The sequence below is a fragment of the Polistes dominula genome, unplaced genomic scaffold (assembly GCF_049000335.1).
Source record: "Polistes dominula isolate Pdom_NZ unplaced genomic scaffold, Pdom_raw_medaka contig_18, whole genome shotgun sequence".
Classification (NCBI taxonomy): domain Eukaryota; kingdom Metazoa; phylum Arthropoda; class Insecta; order Hymenoptera; family Vespidae; genus Polistes; species Polistes dominula.
In genome coordinates this window covers 3,581,044-3,604,029 of record NW_028301164.1, presented here as the reverse complement: position 1 = coordinate 3,604,029, position 22,986 = coordinate 3,581,044, and the positions used below count along the sequence as shown (strand labels likewise).

Here is a 22,986-nt window from a genome sequence, read left to right as displayed (position 1 = left end):
TTTACTCTTTCACGAGAATGAAAAAGTATCCACATATATACATATATATAGGATAGATAACATAAGAAACACCTGATGAATAATTTCTTTCAATCTTTTACATATTTATATTATTTATTTGTCATCGTAATTATAACATTCGGGTATTTTGCAATAAGCTTTTGGGAATACGGATTTAACACCTTAAGCAAGCAGCGATGATTTTGAAAAAGAAAAAGGCAAAAAAAAATCATTTTTGCCATTTTTTCTGCATAGAAACATAATTTAGAACATTGTTTTGATAAAAAAAAAAATATTTTTTTTAAATACGGAAACAATCAATATTTTTATGTTAATATTGGATTTTGTTTCACATTGCAGAAAAGAGCCGAATATTGTAATGTTACACGTACGTCAACTTTTTAATCTTTCTTTTCAAATGACCATTTCGGAAAAAAAAAAACAATTCTTTTTCTTTGCTTTCACATTCTTATTTTCAATTTTCTTTTTTTTTTTTATATTTGAGTGTAAAATATCATAGAAATATAAAATAATACGAAGCTCGAGTTAACTCGAGCGTGCTGCTTAAGGGGTTAAATGTGATCGGTGTTAATATCATTCCAACTTTTAATTATGAAATAAAAAATGTCTCAAAAAAAGAGAGAAAGAGAGAGAGAGAGAGAGAGAGAAAGAAAGAAAGAGAGATGGTTTAATTATTTAATTAAATTGAATAATGATAATATATTTTATCATTATCATTTATATACCATGTAAATTATTTGATTGACTACTCGTGGATGATTATCAACTCGCGTAATATCAAGTTACACACAATATATGTTTTATTGTAATATATGTAACTTGGTAAATTTGTTAAATTATTAAAGTAATCTTTATCTCGATTCAAACAAATGTTGCAAAAAGAAGGAGGGAAAGAAAGAAAAAAAGAAAGGATAGAACTTCAATCTATCGAGGAATACTTTTCTCTGATGTTGTGTATATTCCTTGATCAAGTAAAGAGCAAATATCTGATAGTAAAATCGAGTGATTAAATTATGTGGTTACTCGTTGAAAAAGGTTCACGATAAAAAAAAAAAAAAAAAAGCTTGAAAGAAGCCAAGAAGTACTTACTCGAAGTACTTGCGCTATCACGTGGTAAAAAATGAAAGAAAAGAAAAGAGAGAAAAAAAAGTGGGAAAGAGATAGAAAGATTGTTCAGTCAAAAGTAAAAGAAAGAAGTAAAAAAAGAAAAGGGTTCTATTGAAGAAACCAACCCGAAGAAGAAGAATAGAAAGGACACACGAGAGTCACTTCGATTACGCGGGAAATAATGTTCTTTCAAAAGAAATGTTCTGAAATACGTTCGGATTATTACACGACACAGTAGTACAAAGAATCTTCGAGTTTCGATTTGACACAATTATTTGGTCCTTTTACACAGTTAAACTCTCTATGTAATTATAAATTGAAAAAGGAAAAGTATTATTAGAAGGGAAAATGAAGTGATGGTGGAAATGGAAGAAGGAGAAGAGGAGTTTGGATTAGAATGAGTTCTTGAATGACTATAGTAGTTTAAATGTTCTCTCACGAATTCGCGATGGGAACGTGTCATCCTTGAAATTTTGGTATTGTCGAATCCCAACGAGTAGTAGGCGTGGCAAAATGTTATATGACGTTAATTGCTAGTAGTCGAACGAAGAAGAAGAAGAAAAAGAAGAAATGAGCTGTTATCTATAACTTGAGTTTTAATGATCATTGACTCGTCGAATATGAGAGAGAGAAAATCACTAAATGCGAGAGAATGATATCTTTCTTTTGCAAAGAAAAATGTAAGAAGGAAATAAAAAAAGAAAGAAAGAGAGAGAGAGAGAGAGACGATATATTTCTGAAAAACGACGTGAGGATCCTCTTCGCGAGTATGTGTCTTCTCTTTTGACTCAAATCGAATCTTACGTTCGATATGATATATGATACAAGAATAGATTCTCTTGATTTCTTATTTTTCTTTATTTCTTTCTTTTCTCTTGAAAAAAGATACGTTTTTATATATAATATATATATATATATATATACATCGCGATATAAAATTATAAAAGAAAAGATTGAAAAATATTGTAACGAAAAAATAGAGAAAAACGGGAAAAAATGTTTCTAATAGAATATATAAATATTTTTTTAACGAAGCAAAACAAAAAGAAAAAGAACGAGGAATAACAAAAATGGAAAAATAGAAAAATGGTAAACGTTGAGAGTGTGGCGAACATCTTTGCTATAGGAATAAATATATATATAAAGAAGAGAAAAAATAGTAATATTAAAAGTGATAGGAAAAAATTCTGATGAAAAATATTTTTTTATATTCGAATAAAAATCGGTACGGTTATCTTTCCCGTTTCGTATTTTTTCATCACAAATTATCGGTCCTCGGTAAAATTGTCCAATCTATATAGGTATATATATGTATAAAGATAAAGATATTCGAAAAAGATAATAAAACAAACAAAAAAATGATACAAATGGTCGGAGTCATAAAACGAAAGGAGAACAAATTTCGAAAATTACGATAGCACACGAATTGTTTCCTTTCGTTATATTTTTTTTTCTTTCAATTTTTTAATTTTTTATTTCGTCACAAATTATCGAATCGAAAATAATATTCTTGTCTGGAAACGTTCGGGTTAGCAGGAGATAACATAAAACCGGATTTTCCAAATAAAAAATTGAGAGCTGTTCGTGTTACTGCTTTAAGTGTAGTACGTCGTAGTAGCCAATAGCACGAGCGCGCACTTTCATCCACAAAACTGACCAGTGCAACGTAAAAGTGGAACCAAAGTTATCGATCTTCCTTTTTCTTTTTCTTTTTCTTTTTCTTTTTCTCTTTCTTATTATTTTTTTTCTTCTTCTTCTTTTTCTTCATCTTCCTCTTTCACGTTTTTCTTCTTCTTTAACTCAAAGAAATAAAATCCAAGATTAGTACTCGTGTCAAAGTTGTCCCGTAAGGTGAGTATCTCTCGTTGACTTTGTTTCCGAAGAAAATCAATAGTTTCGGTTGTTACATTTTATCGTCACGATATTATTTATCCTATCAATGATTACTTAGAAACTATTTTTATGTGTACGTATGTGTGTGTGTGTGTTTGTGTGTGAGTGTGTAGAAAAAGTAAGAAAGAATGAAAAGAAAACCCGGGGGAAGAAAATGATGATAGGTTTCATGAAAAATTCACTCATATGCCATAACTTTAAGCAATGCAAAAGTTAGATGCAATACTCTCTCATATACAAGCTCGAAAGTTACGCGCGCTGAGAGTTAAGTCGTAACCCTTTACGAGATCGAAGTATATTTCAAACTTTAATCGTGATAAAAAACGAAACAATCGTCAATATTATTTTTACGATCTCCGAACTGTATTAAAGAAAATAAAAATAAAAAAAAAAGAGAAAGAAACACATATATCAAAAAAGACTCTTAGCAAGGTTTATTGAAAAACATTTAAAAGATATTAAAAAGAAAAGAAAAAAGCAATGTAGATCGACTGATTAATAATTTAAATGAAAAATAATAAAACAACCATCGATAAAATTAATAGATTGATGACGAGAACAATGATGTACTTAAACAATAGCATTAATTCAACTGAACGATCTAAACCACGTGGTTATTCAACAAGACCCTTTGTCGAAAAATTTCCTAATAACTTTTCTAAAACGATCTTCATTGGAATATCAATTATTATATCTTATATTGAATATTTACTTTTTTTTATGGATTTTTTTTCTTCTTTTTATTATAGACGACAATTTTCCGGAAGATGGGATTTAACGTTGAAGATGATAAATAATGCAGCAGACAATTTTGTTTAGATTGTTACGCGTTATTAACGAGAATATTTATCGAACAAATTTATATATATATATATATATGTATGTATATATACATACACAAATACATATATATATATATATATACACATATATACATATATATGTATAAATGTTGGTTAGTATCGCGCGCGAAATGTTGTCTTCGCGTTTGCGGCTTGTCCGCGACTGAGAGACCTGTCGGACCAACCCCGTCTGAGTTTCCAGGGTTGGCCGTTGCAGCGCTGCCACCCTTATAACCGAATCCCATCTCTCTTTTCATCCCCTTCTTGTACTCTTACTAAACCCTCTCGTCCCCGATCCCCTATCCACGATCCATGTCCCTGATCCACCATCCAATCCCCTCCCATCACCTCTTTCTATCCCTATCTGATGACACGTCTCATCATTCGAGCACCGCTTGTGTTCTCCTTTTCTACGTGCGTCGTCGTAGATGTACGTTCCTCTCTTCGAGACCAAAATAACCCTTCTTCATCCCTTCCTTCCTATTTCTTTCCATCTTCGTCTTTTCTTTCTCGTTTTCCTCTTGAATCACCCTTCCATTCCATTCCCTTTTTCCTGCCTTCGGGATTCCACGATTCCAGTAGAATATAATACACTGGGAATATTCGTGTTTTGGGACTCGCGTTATTGTTAAATTATACTAATTAGATTTTTATTTGTTTATTTTGTTGTTATTCAAATTGTAGATATAAACTTGGATGCTCCGGCCACGCGTTGCTGTACCTTTGTTATAAGATGTTGATTTAATATAATTCTAAATTATTTAGCAAATTAATACAACATAAAAAATAATACCACACTTAGAATGGAATACGTAAAATTATATACAGAAAAATTATCCTATATTCAAAGTTGAAAAAAATTAAGCAAAATAAACAATATTTCATTAATTTCTTCAGTAGTTTTGAAGTTCATTGGAAACCAACATTGTGACAATGAATTTTTATCTATAAAGATAAAATATTTTTCTTGGTTTTATCTTCATAATGATTTATTTCATTTCTACGGTATAGCGTGAGTCGTCGTGATATATCGTTGATCGGGTTGAACATAAAAAAAAAACACCTGTCAAAAAATACACGTATTTTTCTTCTTATATCGATGTATAATTTTAAATAGTATTTTAATGGAATATTTGTAGATCTATACGTAGATTTTAAACGACTATTTGATTTCAACATCTCTATATTTGAAATTGTATTTAGAATTATCATGAAGGACATTTTTTTTTTGTCTAGAAAATTGTCTTCTTTTTTTGTCATATTAAATAAACCTAAAATAATAACAAACACATCAAATGTTTTTCTTCTCTCTTTTATTATTTTTATTTTTTTTTTTCAAGTACGTAGTTCGACAAATGCAATAAAAATAAATTGGTTTTTTGTCGTGTTAAATAAAATTTCGTTATATTCCAATTGAACAGAATATACGGTCATTCTCAAGTTATATTGCTATGTCCAGTTTTTTTCTTTCTTTTTTTGCAGAATAATTATACAAATATATATCAAATACATTCTTACATTTGATTCAATTAATTCAAATGAATATTTTGGACACAAAATGTAATTATAGTAAGAAATTTTGTCAATTAATATTATTTGATACGATACGTAAGTTCATAATTAAATTATTATATTGTAAAATGATAAGAAATGAAAAAAAAAAAAACAGTCCAAAAATATTTTGGTATTGGATTTTCCTGTCAAATTGGTAGACGTACTAATAATAGACTCGTGTTTCTATTGTTTGATTGGTCTACTAAAGTCTATTGTTCTATTGTTAAATTTTCTATTGTTCCAAAAATTTAATAAACTATTATACTATTCGGACGCAATAAAAATTTATAAAAGTTGTGTCTTGATTAAACAGATTTATACTTTTCTTTCGATTTTTATTGTATCATGTATTCTGTTTAATTTGAAAGTAATTCAATTATTTTTTGATTATTTATTGTAACTCGTTTCAACATTTAACGCTACGACTGTTTTTCCATTGACTATTGACCAAAACAAATAATAATGGCAAATAAAATAAAAATATGAATTTTTTTTCAATTTTTTATAGTAATTTTTTAAGCTATTTTAATTTACATTATTTATTTTGTGCATTCCTTCAATAATAATCGGATTATTTAAATTTATAAGAATTTTAACAGAATATTTTAATAGTTTTAATCTAATTATAAAAATAATAAAACGATAATGTGAACGAATAAAGATAATAAAATTAAAATAAACGACGAATTTCAAATATAAAAGCAATTAATTAAACGACATTGAAATAATTGCCAATATTTAGTTGCTATTTTACATATCACAATAAATTCCATGTTAAATTAATCGGTAAAACAGCAATAAAGGTGTTATAGTAAAAAAATACAGAGGGTGTATATTTACGCCTTTCGTGTATATTGATGGATTTGTGAGAGCGTATATATACGCCTTTAGCAGTCAAAGGGTTAACAAACAATATAGAATTTAATCAGGATTCGTTTAACTCATTTCTTATTGTAATCGATAAAGAAATTTATCACACACCCACGCACACACAACCATATATAAATAAAAAAAAATCACGTTTTGCGTCAAAAATCAAACAGAATGAAAAACCAAGTTCCATTGGTTTGTAAAATAATTTTACGTTGAAATTATAAGCTGACTAATTACTGAATTAATAAACATTCGCAAAGGTTTTATTCAAAATTCAGCTTGGCAAAAGTCGTGGTGCTTGATGTTTGACGGAAAAATATAAAAAGATCTTTTTACATAGGTTTTTTCGGAACCGTAGTTTCCACTTTAAAACAAGAGAGAGTCTGAAAATAAGCTTTCGGTGTGTTTCGTGGTTATTATTGACTTTTTAACAAAAAGATTTTTCTTTCTATAAAACGTCATTTGCATATGTACGAGTTTTGAATGCAAAAAGGCAACACAACCATAAAATGACACACTATAGACAAATTTAATTATTTCTCAGGAAAGATTTTGCCTTATGTTATTTATTCGATACACATTTATTATTTATTATTTTAATAATATTTCATCATTTTATTAATTATGTCTGTTTTATTTTAATTTATCAATCAATCGTTCTTGAAATTCATTCAATAAAATTTAAATGAAAATCTTTTTAATAATTAAATTAATTTATACACCGTATATAGATAAATAATAGTAATTATAATTATACATATAAAATGCAAAATAAAAAAAATTATAAAAAATAACTACAAATATAAATTGATTTTTCTTGTTTAATGTATCGTCTATAATAAGACGAATAAATAAGAAATGAGATAAAGGTAACTTTTCGTGCTCGTTACTTGTCAATTACCGGATAATAATTAAATGAATTAATAACGATGAGAATAAATGAACATTATTTAGGTCAACGAATAAACGAGAATAACTTTAAAATTATATTTAACAATGATAAGAGATATGAATTTATTCTTAATGCAATATTAGTTTTAAAATAAACTTATCATATGAAAAGACAGACAGATAATTAGCTAATTAATTTGTTCCTTGTCAATTATATTTATATTATAATTATCAATTACGATATAAGTTCTTAAATAAAAATACGAAAGAAACAAATAAATGTAAATGAACTTATCCCTCCCTATGTTCAATGAAAATGTTTCATTACAATGACTGAGTTAATAAAATGTACAGACACAATAGTGATAAAATTCAATAACATATAATTATATTTAAGAATAAGAACAATTAAATATGCTTTTATATTAAAAAAAAAAAAAGTCAATGAAGAAGTACTCCCCTTACTCTTAATATTTTTAACTTCAATAAAATAATTGATTCTATAATTGAGTCACGAACAATGATAAAAAATAAAAAGAAGAAAAAAAACTTAATTATGTCTGAAATAGGTATAAAAATGTATTCCATAATAAGAACAAATGAATCAATTCTTGATTGCAATGAGTGTCAGTATAAGAAAAAAAAAAATAATAATAATAATAAAAATTAACGAATAGAAAGGAAGAAAGAAAGAAAGAACAAAAATAGCAAGCTACTTCCAAGCTTTATCTTATCCAGCCCATCCAACTCTAATAGTCGTCCATTTGCAATAAAGATAATCCAAAGAGTGTGCTTCATTTCCATCATCATCATTATCATTATCATCACCACCATCATCATATTTTCCTTCTTTTTATTCTACTATTCTTCTAACGAATAAATGAATTCTTCCTGAAGGAATAAATAATTAACGTTTTCTACAAGAGTTTCGAATTTCCTCATTTTAACAAACCACCATTGGCCACCTTTTGACACCCCTTACCATCCCCTATACCTACCTCAAACTAACTACCACCGTACACCCCCCGTTCGTGAATTTCCTTCGAGGGTAGGTAACGATTATCAGTGGCGCGTATTAGACGCACCGTTTCGTGCTTCGTTTCGTCGAGGCAATTTCCTCTTTCAACCCTTTAACTACACCTCCCCCCTTTCATTCTCTTTCTTCCTGTCTTTCTCTCTCTCTCTCTCTTTCTCTCTTCTTACCAGAATTTCTCTTCTAAAATATAACGAAACGACGTAGTTTTCGTAGCGGTTAATTAAGCCAGTTTCGTGACTCGAGCCATCGATATGCACTTTGCGTTTTCTTCTTTCTACCTTCGTACGTTCATTTTCCTTTATTTTTACATTTTCTTCTCTTTTTATTTTTTTTTTATTTTTTTTTAGGAAAAAATAGATCGAGAATATTGAATTTAAATCGATGCCGATCTTATTTAACCCCAAACGTCTTTGGACGTCTAGATCGATTTCGATACGTTGAAAGAGATGGACGGAACGGATCCTTTAACTGTATATTCACCTCGGTAACTCCGTGTACGATTGGAAGAACTATCGAACTTTCTCGAAAGACATACTAACTCAAGTGAAAACTAAAACTAACGATTCAAGAAAGAAAATAGAAAAAATAAAAAAGATTGATTTGCTTTTTCAAAGATGTGTATGTTTGTTTTATCTTACACTCTCTCTCTCTCTGATTTTTTTAATTTAATATTAACTTACTTATATTTTACGATTTATATTAAACTTTATGTTCAATTGATATATACTAAGATTAATATATAAGATTCTAACAGATGGCGGTATAAGGTAATTCGTTGACTTAAAGACGTGTGTATCGGACTGATTGTGAGCCACAGCAACGCGTGGCGGAGCACCCCTAGTATGTATTATATTATAATATATATATAATATGTTCAATTGATATGAATATAAACATTTAATGATGTTTAAACAAGATTTATGAAAACTTCTTTTAGTTAGGCGTATAATAAAAAATAAAAAGAAAGAGAGAGCAAGAGTTTATACGTTTAAAGTAAACACATCCATCACTCGGATAATATCGTTCGCCTCGTAATGTTCGCATAATGCTAGTTGAACTTGTAGCACTTTCTATGTGTTTCAAGTGTTCCTCTCTTTTCTAGCATATATACATGTTATACCTATTTCTATGTTGTTTGTTCGTTCGTTCGTACGTTCGTTCTTTCTTTCTTTCATTCGTTCCACTGTACATGTTAGCTTCGTTTATACTCTCCGTTGAGGATAGTTCAAACAAATTGCATTCATAATGTTGCCCACCGGTGTGTTTTTTTTCTCTTACTACTCATACTAGAATATACCAGTACAAGTATATTCTTATGACGTCACGTAAACAATTTGTTTGAAAATTATTCTATAAAGATACGAGCTTTTGTTCGTTACATTTGCTCATAAGACTTTTATTTATTTTCAATGGTTTTATTTTGTTTTCTTTCTTCCCGCAAGTTTTAAATTAACATTTTAAATTGTTATCATTTAGAATAGTTTTAATTGAAATTCTATCAATGTTGTTGCCGTTCCATTGTAATTTCTTTAAATTTACAATTCAGTTGATTGACATAGCTTTAGTTTATTAAATAAAACAACAACAAAAGGGAATATATTTTAATGATCATTATTTCGAATATATGTTTCACTAATGCTTTTTTTTTTATCGTTATGTAGTTTTATAGTAAACAAAATTTTATGAGCTTAATAAAACGTTATTTCAATTGAGTTTTAACTTTAATTGGGATTTATCAAATAATGATTTAAATTTTCAAATGAATTTAATTGCTTGTTAACGTGTACGTATACAAATAAACGAATATATCAAACATAAAATTCAGCAAAATGAAATTCAAGCTGACATTGTATTTAATTGAAATCGATAATATTTTTAATATTCTCGTATAATATCCATTTGTTCTAAGAAAAATATAATAAACAATGAAAAAAGAAGAAAAAGATGACAGAGAAATGTGAAAATATTATTTGTTAGAACTATTGATACTCTTCGTTTTTTTTCTTTCGAAATTTTAATCCATGAAAAAACAGAAATACGGAATAAAACGTCGAAAATTTCGGTATAAAAAAAAAAAACCAAAAAGAAAAAAAACATAGTCATCTATTTTCGGTCATCTACGATTTATATACAAATATTTATACACAAACATAAAAAGAAACAAATATACACAAACCTGTACAAACACCCACCAAAATATTGGAATTCAACATTCGACACTTAGAGAGAGAGAGAGAGAGAGAGAGAGAGAGAGAGAGAGAAAGAGAATAAGATTCGTAAAACATTCACACGCTGTTGTTCACCTTTTCGCAGAACGAATCAAATCTCACGTTGTAGTTTTATTCCGATAAAACGAAAACGATAACGATGTTGACTTTCTTTCTTAAGATTTCTTCTTTCAATACAAAGAACAATACACAGAAAAAGAAACATAGTAAGTGTGACACTAGTAAAATTTCATACAAGTAAGAAATAAAACGGAAGAGTAAATGTCTCTAAACAGTGTGATAGTTTTAATTGAAGTTAATAAAAAAATAAAAAAAAATAAACGAATAGAAAGTGAAACAGAGAGAGAGAGAGACAAAGCATTGCTAAAACTATAATAAATACACTATAGTAAATTGAAAGAAACTTTAGATTGGAACGTTTACACGTCGTACTAACGTAATCACGTTTCGCGTATTGGTCTTAGGTAAAAGTTAGTCTTGTAATCTGACTTTCACTCGGTGTTCTTTATCCCCCACTTCCACCACCTTCAGTCCTCCCATTTTGCAGCTTTCTCGACTGGTGGTTCATTCCTTCCTTCTCGCAAAATACTAGGGAAGAAAAGGAAGAATCTTCTTACGTCTTCCTCTATCCTTCTCTTTCTCACAGTAGCACAGTATAATACTGCTTTTGGAAGATTATCTTAATGGCGTAGCAACTTTCCTCAAGCATCATGTTATCGGACCTTTAATACAACGTTAAGTGTGTGTCTCTCTTTCTATCCTTCTATTTCCAAGTACCCTGCTAGCTAGGTAGCAAGTTAGCTAGCAATGTTGCCAAGGACAAAACCGCAAAAACGCTTCCAACCGAGCAAAAGGAAATACGCGAGATAATCTCGATACGCAGCTTCACCAAAATGCGCTTATCTTTTCAACCCTCTTCCCTTCATCCCCACCTCAACCTTCTTCTTAACTCTTATCTTCTTCAGTTTCTTCCTCTTCTTTTTATTCTTTTCCTTCTTTGAAAATATTCATACAACATACATATACATACACGCATAATACTATTCGTTTTACATCCTAGAACGATGTTTTTTTTTTTTAGAGCTTTATTAATTTTTCAAAATGGTTTCTCTCGAAGGGACTCCGATATTGGTTACCGATAAAAGCTCGCTTCTACCTATTCTACCTCGTTTATCTATCTTCCTAGCCAACTCCTCCGAAGAGGATAAGAAAGATGTCCTAGACTTCTGGAAAAAGAGGAGTTAGAAAAGGGTAGTGTTAGCTCTGATGTACAAGTTCGAAAAAAGGGAAACATCCTAAGTAGTGGTGAATAGAGTTAAGGTGAAGCCGCACATGTATCATACAACATTACAAAATATAACATAATTTTTGTGGGACCATAATAAAAAGATATTTTAAAACTTCGTGGATCTTTCGTGAATCCCTTAGTATTCCCATGAGGTTGCCTAATGCTCGTTACTGATCATAAAACAGATTAAATTTAATACTATATTCTTAAATGTGCGTAATGAGTTTCCTTAATGACGTATCAATCAAATTTTCTACTAGCTGTAGTATGTTGTAAAGAAAAAGAAAGTTGAACGAACGACTCTTGAAATACACGTGAAATGATTTTAACCCTTTAACTTAACTCGTGATAGTTTCTACTGAAATAAACTCCTTTTGCTTAAAGGTGCTCAAAACGATACTTTTCTTTTTCTTTTTCTTTTCTTGTCGAGTTAAATGCAAGTGTTAGACTCTCGGGCTTTGAATCGTTAACCACTCTTCGACACGTTCGTTTCACATGCACTCTTTTTAATGAAATGCAATCTAAGTTATGTAATCGTAAAACGATCAACTTTGAATTTCTTCCTTTTTGACTGTATTTCTTCTTTTGCATTCGTCTAATATACGGAGAGTTCTCTTTTTTCTTTTTAGCGGACTAATCTTGACGATTTTTTTCTTCTTTTTTTTTATTTTTTTGTGTGTGAATGTTACCTACTCGCGAATTCTTTTAACGATGACCTATAATTTTGTAAAAGTGTAATTTTCTCTATAAAATAACACCACGGTTTTCTTTATTTTCCTTTTTTCTCTTTCGTTTGTTATTTTGAATCGTTTATTTTACCGAATAATCATTTGCTCCCCCTATCACCAACGATGTTGTTGATGAACACATTCAATGCAGTTCGCGTGCCAACTATTTTCAAAATTCGTTTCGAACAAATAAGAAACTAATTTTGTTTTACGATTAAACCCTTTGATAATACTTTTTTTCTCATGTTCGGTCATTCTTTTTCACGGTGATCGATATTTTTGTCGGTTTTTACTTGTGAGAGTTGCATGCAAAGGTAATTGAACGAACGTATGTCGAAACTCGATTATTCATTTGCTTTTCTTTTTTTTCCTCTTACGTGGTAATTTATTTGAAATATTTTACAGAGATTTATGTATTTGAACTAAATAATTTGCATGGATACGTATAAAAATATTTAATCTGTAAAATATAAATAATTTCAACTTAATACATATTGGAGAAATATTTCTACGTAGAATTTAAATGCAAGGTAATTTTAAAAGTTTAAATTTCACATTTTTCCTGGTAATTAAAAAAAAATATATATATATATATATTATATTAAAATATTTAATGATCAAACTTTGATATAAAAATAACTTTACAAGAAAGAAAGAAAGAAAGAAAGAAAGAAAGAATTATATCTAGTTTGAATGTTTTTACTAAAACGTAATAATAAGTGAAGCTTTATCAAAAATTCAAAAGAATAAGATAAAAAGAAAAAGCATAGAGCAGTATAAGTATGACCTATGAGTGTTAACAGTTTGCTCACGCGAGGTGTAAAATGCCGTCGTTACCTAACCCGAAATATAATTTAGTATCTGGTGTACAATATAGAGAATGTAGAACATAACTATATGTAGTTGGCCTCGATATACTGGGTGTTCCAACAAAATTAATTAATTACATTTTCTATATCTCATCTTTATGTATAAAAATTCAGTGTCACATTGTTGATATCAAATATTAGGGAAAAGGAATATTGAATATTGAATAAAAAAAAATAAAAAAAAAAAATACAAGAAAAAAAAATAGAAATTCGTAATTGTGCGTAAAGAAATAAAGATAGAAATAAAAATAAAGAATAAGGAAAAAGGTAGAACAGAGATTTGCCACCTTTCATGGAAAGTACGGTTGTCACGCGATAGTCCAATTATCGTTAACCATCGTTGGTGCCTGGTGGAACCTCAAGACTTCTCTGGCATGGAAACGATTACCGCAAAGGTCCCCAACGGAGTTCAAAGCAAACTATCACCGTTGGTAATGGCTGCTCCCGTTACCCGTTCATTCTCGAATCGTTCTTCCCACTCGTCTCCTTTCGTTCTCCATCTTCAACAGAACGTCGTCCTTTGACTTCGCACCTTTTACTTCGAAACTAAAGCTCTAAATCCTAAGTACCCCCGTGGTTGTTCGCTTCAACCAGTGCAAGAAATGAAGACAAATGCTTCCACAGTCGGCACGTTATGAAGAGGAAAACGCGATAGCATTTCTTCTTTATTTCTTTCTTTCTTTCTTTCTCACTCTCACTCATTCACTTACACTTACTTATATTATTCTCCATCTTTATCTCTTTCTCTTAATGCGAACTTGCTACGGTACACAAGGAAACATTATTTTCCGTTGCCGTTCGCTAAGAACAGTCTAAAATGTACTTCCCTTAATTTCAACCAACGTTTTTTTCTATTTTCTATCTTTCTTACTTAATCTCGCGTTTCCCTTTTCTATCTTTTTTGTTTTTTTTTTTTTTTTTCATTCATTTTCTTATCTAGATAAATGACAAATAAATCATATATTAAATTATTTATCGATTAGTAGTAACGTTGATTAAGATGATACACAAATGTATATAATTTTCATAAACATTCGAATGGTCATAAATTACATATGAATTATATCGTTATTCGATACTCGAACATTTATACATAACAAATATAACACATAAATAATACGTATGTAATTAATTGATAACGAAAGTTAAATAAATGTATACAACTAATTACGAATTATTATTATACTTTAGCCGAACAACGTACTTGCATTTTTGATGGGGTTAACACAACAAATACACAAGAAAAATCACTTCTCGCTTTACCTCATATCTCATAAATATTATAATTTATACAAGGTATACATATATGATGTTTAATTTATTAATTATCGAAGTAAAATGTAAGCCTGAAAAATGTTGTTATTTTTCTTGTTATTATATTGAAAATTTCTTGCATTTTCGTTGATGTAATAACAAATAAAAGAATAATTATGCGTTGATTGACCGTATTTAAATTGATTTATTCATTTCTTGTGTTTACAATAGAAATTATTAAAACACGTAGCCCAAGTTATTGATTAATATAACATTGCAAAGCGTTGTTAACAGTAATAGATAATAGTTTATTAATAAAGGCAGCAAATTATGCTTTAATTTACTCGCCAATCTACGCATCCTACAAAATCCATAAAATTTCAGTGGTTTGTAATGTGGTGGTAGTGGTGGTACACGCAATCTATATTCTGACCATTATTCTTTCACGAGAAACGAATTTCAAAATCAAAATAACGAAGTACGGTTGGGAAAAAGTACAGTTGGTAATAATTACGTGTAATTAGTGTACCAGCCATTTTCATTAATGAACGAGAAAGAAAAAAAGAACAAAAATATAACGAAATATATTTATAATTATACACGTTTATGAAAGCAATGACTTCAAGCTTGAAATAATTTGTGCAGTTTATTTTTTTTTTTTTTTTTTTTTTTTTGATGTGCATATGTGTGTAGTACGTGTGTACTGTAGCCATATCGTTATCGATTATTTTATTACGTATTTAATTATTTTGTCATGTAAATTATCTTCGTTGATTATAAGGGAAAGTGATGGGATATAAATTATATTTAATATTAAATTAGAATTTACGGTAAAAAGCCATGTAAAGGGTGAATCAAAAGTTGTATTTATCAGTCTAGTAAATATTTGATAACAATTAATTTAAAAACTTTGTGAAAAAAATGTAATTAATATTTAAAATCACTTAGAATTGTCTGATCTATTTAAAATATAAAATATAAAATATATATATATATATTAATATACTAAGACGAGATTTAACTATAGTTTATTCTAGTTTACTTATTTCAAAGTAATGCCTAATTCTTACATTATTATAGTATTTTCAAGTAATTTTTAAATAAATGTGTACCCAAATGGTTAAAGAGGAAGAATCCTTTCGTCAATCACTAAACTTAACCCATAACCCGCTAATGTCCTTTTTTGGGACGCATTTTCAGATTCTTTTTTTTTATTTTTCTTTAATAATTGCAACGTCGGAATAAAATATATTCGTTAAAATCATAAGATGGACTTCGTGGTTCATGCAAATATTAAAAATTCTCACTATTTTATTTTAAATCAATAATTAATGATATCAAAATAATTCTTATATTTAAATTAAAAAAAAAAATAAAAATAATTGTTGCAAAAGTAGTTCTATTTGGTTAGTATGAATATCATTACACGGTTAATTTAAATTTTTTTTTTTTGTATTTTCGTATTGTGGCGAGTAATGGATTAAGCTATCAAAAAAAAAATAGAGAGAGAGAGAGAGAGAGAGATAGAGAGAGAACATAGTTCAATGATTGTCCGTTGCTGGAAAACTCGCGTAAATCATTCATTTGGAATCACGTTGATCGGATTAATGCACCACGAATCCGTACGAAATGCAAGCTGTTACCACGGATAAATTTTAGTCGTAGAGGTGGAAGTGTAGGAGGAGGAGGAGGAGGAGGAGGAGGAGGAGGAGGAAATGCGTCGCTCCGTTAGAAGTGGAATCGCAAATAAACGTAAATCGTGCTCGATGTGAACCATTTCTGAACGTATAACCCGGTTCGTTCACTGGTACACCTTCTCTCTCTCTCTCTCTCTCTCTCTCTCTTCTCTCTCTCAATTTCTCTTATAAGTGTGTACCTAGAAACTAAGTAGAACGACAAAATTACGAAGTCAAATGCAATACGTTTTCCCTCTTAGGCGTTAAGTATCCTTCTAGGTTCTGTAATTTTCTTCGATTATTAATACGATCAAACATTTTCGTTCTATTTAAACTAGATAAGAAAATGTTAACGGTACAAATAAATAAATAAATAAATAAACCAACAAATAAAAAACGCAAGGATTTTTTTCTCCCTCACTCACTCATTGGATCTATTTAATTTTCTATTTAATTTAATTTAATTTAATTTAATTTAATTTATTTTATTTTATTTTCTATTTGAACACAGCGAAATGACTTTTGAATATTTTCTAAATTTTTTTTTCACTTTTATTTAATTTGTCGTCAGATGAGTTCCATATGATATAAATTACGCAAATGAAAATTATGTAAATTAACTTTGTTTTTTTTTTTTTTGTCTTTTTGTAAATAAACGAGGATTGAAGAACGATGAGCGATGATAATAATAATAATTTAATTTTTGCTCCTTTGTATTGCCAAATATCTTGTTAGTAGAAAATTATGTAAATGTTATATTATGCAATATGTCGTTGAACGTGTCAGAGTGAAAAGAGTTCGAGTTAATATTAATATAATATCGATACATATTTTGTCGAGTATTAAATATGTAAAAATATACAAGTATTATTTTTTAATTCGTATATATTACTTCATAATAAATTAATTAACTAGTATATAATTATTAGGTTATTAATAATTATAAAAATAATATATTAAATCGATGAAAAAATTTCATCGTACTTTTTTCCAATAAATAAAAATTCTATTCACCTTTGAAAATTTTATTAGAAAAAAAATAAAGATGAATAATGAAACTACTAAGATGAATAATAAAAACTGATTCGTGAACTGTTTAAACAAATGTAAAATAATCAAAAATTCTTATTATTAAAAATAATAATCGAAAATTTAAATTATTCAAAGTAATTAATCTAAATGATATAAGAATTAATTGTTGAGATAATATCTTATTCGTTTAAACAACGATAAATATTAATTAATTATGATGCGTATTGATTATTTAGATATATATTGTTTAAATATATAAAATATTTCGAAAATATAAAAATTATTTATGTTTTCCTATATACAGAGAATAAAATCTTTGATGTTATTTTATCGATTAGAGTTATTCAAAACATAACAGACTCGAGAATAGTGAAAGACAAAAGAACTTTGGTTTTTATTCGCGTAGATAAATAATGTTGATGCCAAATCAAGAGTTGTAAACAAAAGCAAATATTTTCTTTTGCAAACAATTAACTTTGTTGATATACACGTCAATGTTCTTCGCAATTCCGATGAGTAAACATTGATATTCTTTCTTCCTATATATTATGTAAAAAAAGTATAAGTTTTATTCGAATTATTTTAACATATGTATACATAAGTATATATGTCCCCATAATTATGAAAGTGGTTTAATTGATAAATAACAAAGTGTTCAAGTATAATATAATATAGTATTTCAATATTATATTATTTATTAGTATTTCACTATATTCATATAATATTCAAATGTAATTCTTTATACAAATATGTATCTTGAAACAAGAGATATATTACTTAGACAATTTTCATAATTGTGAGCACATATTAAACAAACTCTATAATATTTTATTACTATTTAAATAATAATTAATTAAACTCTATTGTATTTTTTAATTCACTCAACATTGATCATCGTTAGCTTTGGCAGTTTGATTTAATCAAATTTTTTCAATCTTCCATTCGATCTTTTTTTTATTTTTTTTTTTAACTTTTTCTTTTTCTTTTTTTTATAATTTATTAACGTCGAAAACGCATACTTTTACGTACACTCTATTCGTAACTAAATTTCGATTAAATGTGATTAAAAAAATGTGTGAGAACGAACGAGTATTACCTTTTTAGGTAATAGAGTTAACATCGTTTAAACGATGACGATATATATGGATGAGATCGGTTATCAGTTAGTAGAAATAAGTGAATATAAAATAGGAAAGAAAAAAAAAAAGAAAAAAAAGAATGATTCTAACGTGAAGTATAAATTAGATAAAGTTGTTCGTAAAAATAGAAAAATCGAGAGAACTATTTAATAAGTCATTTAAATTACTATCGATATTATTATCTTTCTTATCAATATTATTCTGATGTTTCCTTTTAAATGATTTCAATTTAAATTTTATAATCTAACTGTTCGTGTACTTTAATTATTAGATCGAGTCATAAGTAACTTCCGATCCTATGCAGAATCTATTTTTCATATTTACCTACTATAAGTCACTGAAACAAACGAATTTTTGATATCACTGTATAGATAAAGATTCAGTTAGTCTTCTGTTAACTTTTTTATATAGTTAATGTTACATTTAACCGTTTTTTTTTAATCACTGAAATGGAGTTAGAGGGAGAAAAGTGCATATTCGGCATGTAATACTTTAAGAATTGAAACAAGGCAATAGCACTTAAGTGGCAACTGAAAAAATATGCAGCGTATACGGTGCAGAATTGATAACTGATAGGGCAGTTAGAAATTGGTTTGTAAAATTCCGTTCTGGAGATACGACCTTAAAAGACGAACCGAGTGCAGGACGTCATTCCAACTTTGACGAACCTTTTAAAGGTAATATTGGAGAAAAATTCAATAGATACACGTCGAACAGATACAAAGAGTGCAAAAAAAAACTCCGTGAAAAGTGTCCTGCACTTATTAGTGACAGAAACACCATTCTTTGTCTCATAAAAAACGAAAGTTATTTATTAATCGACCTAATATTTATTTATATATATATAAATGTAGATTTTTCGTTTGTTTCTAACCGTCAATCTCCAAAAGTATTTTATTGATTGTTTTGAAATTTTGACACAACGTTGCATTCGCATTATGAAGGGTAGAGGTAAGGAGTAACATCTCTGTATATGAAAAGTGTCCGTCGAAATGCATTCAATTAGGATGGCGCCACAGTAGCTTGAGGATAAATTTTAAAGGAAGCGCCAAATATTATTAGAGTAGGATTGAGAAATAAACAATTACAATACATTTACAATTGCTCCATTCATACCATACCAAGTGTCTATACCAGTGCCATTCTGGAAGGTTTTTGAACTGTTATTTACAGAAAACGCTGAACACTTTCTCACATTTTCTTTCATAAAAGATTTGACTTCTTACCTCTACCCACCATAATTCGCATACATCTAGGTTTTTATTACAATTAATTTGTTCGTAAAAAAAAATTAATAATATTTCGATAAAATTATTTTTAGAAATAGAGAAATAGACAGACACAAAATCAAATAAAAATAGTGGGAGAAAAAAAGGGAACTTCACGTTACCAGTTAAAATGTATGATTTTATTATTTATAGGGTTGGTAAGTGAACTATTTAATGAAGAGACACCAAGAAATTTATGTGGCAGTTTGTAAAGCAGCAAGCGGCATTTACCTATGCCGCTAATCTCTCTCAACCGGTTTCTGTTTATTTATAAAATAAGGGAAACTACCCTAGAGCTAATACCAATTTTGTAAGGATACTTGCAAAATCATGTATTTAGGTATCGATCGATTATATTCTCGTTATGCACAAACGTTGTCAACTTTAGAATTTATTTATTAACTTTTTCGTTGTAACGTGTCGTTGGTTCTGTTTCTTCATATTTATTAATTCAATTATTAATGTTTAAATTACTTTGCTTTTGTTCTAAAATTATTTTCATTAAATATCGTTGTATATTACGTAATAAAAAAAAAAGATGTTAAAAGAAATTTATTAAATACAAATGAAATGAAAAATTTATGATTAAATATAAAGAAAAATAATACCGTGCATTATATAAATTCATTTATAAGACGTTTCAACAATTTTTAATTCATCCGTTACAATCCTTATTTTTCTATTAATCTTCTCTTAATAATAATAATAATAATAATAATAATAATAATAATAATAATAATAATAATAATAATAATAATAATAATAATAATAATACTTCAACGGTAGCACAAGAGACAAAGGATATTTCAGAACAAAAGATATGATTAAAAGGTTACGCACCTTATACGTTAAGAAATTCTTAACTAACCGTAGATTCGAGCACGACTAAAGAGAATTTTTTTTCTTTATTATTCATTTTTATTTTATCTTATTTTTGTCTTGTGTAACTTAAAAGAAGAAAAAAAGAAGAAGAAGAAGAACATAGCAAAGCTCTTATGTTTTCTACATTTTCTTTTTACATTTTTCTTCCTTTTAGTTTTGTTATACTTTTTTTTAATAGTCGCTTGGAATAGTCAACCAGAAAGAGATAATTTAATAATGTGAGTGTAAATCAAACATTGTTATAATTGTGTTCGAAAGAAATTCTTAATGTTTTAAATTATTTATTAATAATTAATCAAGTATAATAATTTTGTAAATGATTCGTTAAAGATTTAAATATAAGTGAGTTTCGTTAATTTAACCATAAACTAGTAACCATGGTATATTCATTTATAATTAAAACATAAATGAGTTTCGTATTTTTAATCATAAAGAAGAAACTATGATATTCACTTATGAATTAATTAAATCCATTTTCTGTGTCTTCTTTTGCTCTCTCTCTCTCTCTCTCTCTCTCTCTCTCTCTCTCTCTCTCTAATGTCTTTATAATTTATCAACAATATTAGAAAGTTTAACGCTACGTATCCAAAGTTTTCTGACCGAGTAAACGACCAACGAAAGTTATTAATCTTACGAAAAAGGAAAAGTAAAGAAGAGAAGGCCTGGAAGGAAGGCCTGGAAGTAATGTCTCTTACTTTACGTTCAGTTAATGTGCTTTTTGAAGAAAAATAAAAGGAAAAGAAAGAAAGAGAGAGAGAGAGAGATTTAATGAAATACGTATGAAGTGAAGTGAACGAACGAACGAACGAATGAATGAATGAATGAATGAATGAATGAACGTAGTTTATTAACTTTTCAACTACTCTAACTAATTATAAGATTCATCTTTTTAATCAATACTTATAGTGAAACTCAAATATTACATATCATATCTTTCTTTATTCATTTCATTACCAATTTTAATAATTATTTATATATAATAATAATTAATACAGTATATAATACATGTAATATATTTCATAAATTAATTATCAAGAAATATATTGTACAATTTAATAATAAATATTTCCAACTTTGTTTGATTACCATGTTGATATTTCAAAAAACGAAAAAAGCAAGTTGTTCAAATTTAAGAGTTCAATAAAATACATTTATTTATCGTGACGTATTTAATTTTTTAAAATTATTTCTCGCATATTCAAAAAAAAAAAAAAGAAAAAAAATGCGAATTCATATTATCCTTTTAATATTTGTGATTTCAAATGTATTATTAAATGAACATCATCGATTGTATTATAAACATTATAAATATCGTTTAAAGTGAATCGAGATTTATAAAATAGTAAAACGAGATAGATATTTATAAATAATTAACCGATGATACGTATCACGACGGGCCCGTCATTCACTCGTTGATTTTATGTTTAATTGATTATTATTCCCGTTGAGATCGTTTCACGTTTCGCGGAAGGTAGAATAATCGTTCGAGCTATTAATTCAATCGTTCTCAATCTCTGTTACTCTTGCATCGTATTACTCATTCACTGGTTATATTGATTAATAATATGTAAATTCAAAAGAGAGAGAGAGAGAGAGAGAGAGAAAGAGAAAGAGAGAGAGAGAGAGAGAGAATGAGAAATGTTGAAAGAAAAATGAATGAACTAATGTTAACATTTCTAAAATCGGTTAGTGAGTATTATTAACGCATGAAAGATTAAACGAGAAAACTTATACAACTTATACAACTCATGATGATATTTTAAACAGTATATATATATATATATATATATGTATATGTCTATCTATTTAGAGTAAAGAAAATTGGAATAAAAAGTTCGGTGGCACGTTTTGCCCGTTAGAAGTATAAATAACAAGATCGGTTTTCTTTGCATCTTTTTGTACTAAGAAAATCGTTGTCTTAACAATAAGTTGGAATAAAAACTTGGCGAAGGTTTTTTCGAGGAGTATTAAGTCTTTTGCCAAGAACGTTCTGAGAATACTTGGATACGTTACTGACCTATCTATCTATCATTTTCTTTTTATTTCTTCCTATTATTATATTTTTCTTTTTTTTTTTTTTTTTTTTTATTCTTTCCCTACGAACAATTTGTTGGAACTTTTAACACCTTTCGAAAAATATAATGGGTACTCGTAGTAAGTACTTGCAATCAATCAGTGCACCAAGGTATTTTCTTAATTAACGTTTGTTCTGCCATTGAAAGAATTTATTATAAAAAAGATAAAGAAAAAGATAATGTAGAGACATAATTGAAGAAGCATACTCGTATCTTAAATTATTAAACAATAATTTCTTTGTATACGCTATCTTATTTTCACGCAATTAACCAATTTAATTTATTCATTACTATTATATTAGTATTGCCATATTTTTCTAAGTAAACTTT

At 28.0% G+C, this 22,986-nt stretch overlaps 1 protein-coding gene and 1 long non-coding RNA gene across 6 annotated transcripts in view; one reads left to right on the top strand and one right to left on the bottom strand.

The window, feature by feature from the left end:
- LOC107072357 (opioid-binding protein/cell adhesion molecule homolog) overlaps positions 1-22,986 on the bottom strand; it is a 230,393-nt gene that overhangs the window by 107,912 nt on the left and 99,495 nt on the right. Inside the window, exon 1 of one of the 5 annotated variants that reach the window (XM_089178977.1) lies at positions 3,734-4,035. The exons of the other annotated variants lie outside the window; for them this stretch is intronic. The gene's annotated coding sequence lies outside the window, so the exon portion shown is untranslated. Of the gene's footprint in view, positions 1-3,733; positions 4,036-22,986 lie in introns of those variants that run through there. 5 annotated transcript variants of the gene reach the window in all.
- The window catches only part of LOC149030505 (uncharacterized), a 159,962-nt gene that overhangs the window by 120,786 nt on the left and 16,190 nt on the right, over positions 1-22,986 (top strand). The gene's annotated exons all lie outside the window — the stretch shown is intronic.